At 34.2% G+C, this 511-nt stretch overlaps 1 pseudogene; it reads right to left on the minus strand.

The window, feature by feature from the left end:
- Nucleotides 1–8: 8 nt before the first annotated feature.
- On the minus strand, nt 9–505 carry LOC103584442 (annotated as a pseudogene).
- Nucleotides 506–511: the final 6 nt, after the last annotated feature.

Here is a 511-nt window from a genome sequence, read left to right on the forward strand (position 1 = left end):
CTTAATACCTGCTGACCTCGAAATAATTTCTCAACAAGCTCAAAGCCACTATGCTCTGCACCTTTGTTTATGGGCTTAACTTCATTAACATTTACAGGTTAAACATTATTTCCTTGAAATTCAAATCCACATCCATTAGTTGTGTTATCACTTTCACACTTGCCCAGGTCCTCTTCAAGATCATATTCACTTTCTTTAGATTGTCCTTTGGATCCTTGGTTTGTTGTTATTTTTCCCAGACTATAGAATTTAGAAAGAATGCAGACTTTAACCAATTTATTTAAACTCTTGATTTCTTTTGTGAGGATCTCGCACTCTTATTTTCAGAAGTGTACTTGGGGATTATTTTAGGAGGAATCTTTAATGTATCACCCGTAGCTTTTCTTTTTGACCTAGTTTGTCTTTGGTTCTCTTCCAATGACAGGTGTTCCTTGGATACTTTAACTTTTTTCTTTATGTTACCAAATTCAGTGTCACTTTTTCTTTTCCCATTTCCTTTTGGGATTTTTTT

The sequence above is a fragment of the Galeopterus variegatus genome, unplaced genomic scaffold (genome assembly GCF_000696425.1).
Source record: "Galeopterus variegatus unplaced genomic scaffold, G_variegatus-3.0.2 Scaffold56093, whole genome shotgun sequence".
Classification (NCBI taxonomy): domain Eukaryota; kingdom Metazoa; phylum Chordata; class Mammalia; order Dermoptera; family Cynocephalidae; genus Galeopterus; species Galeopterus variegatus.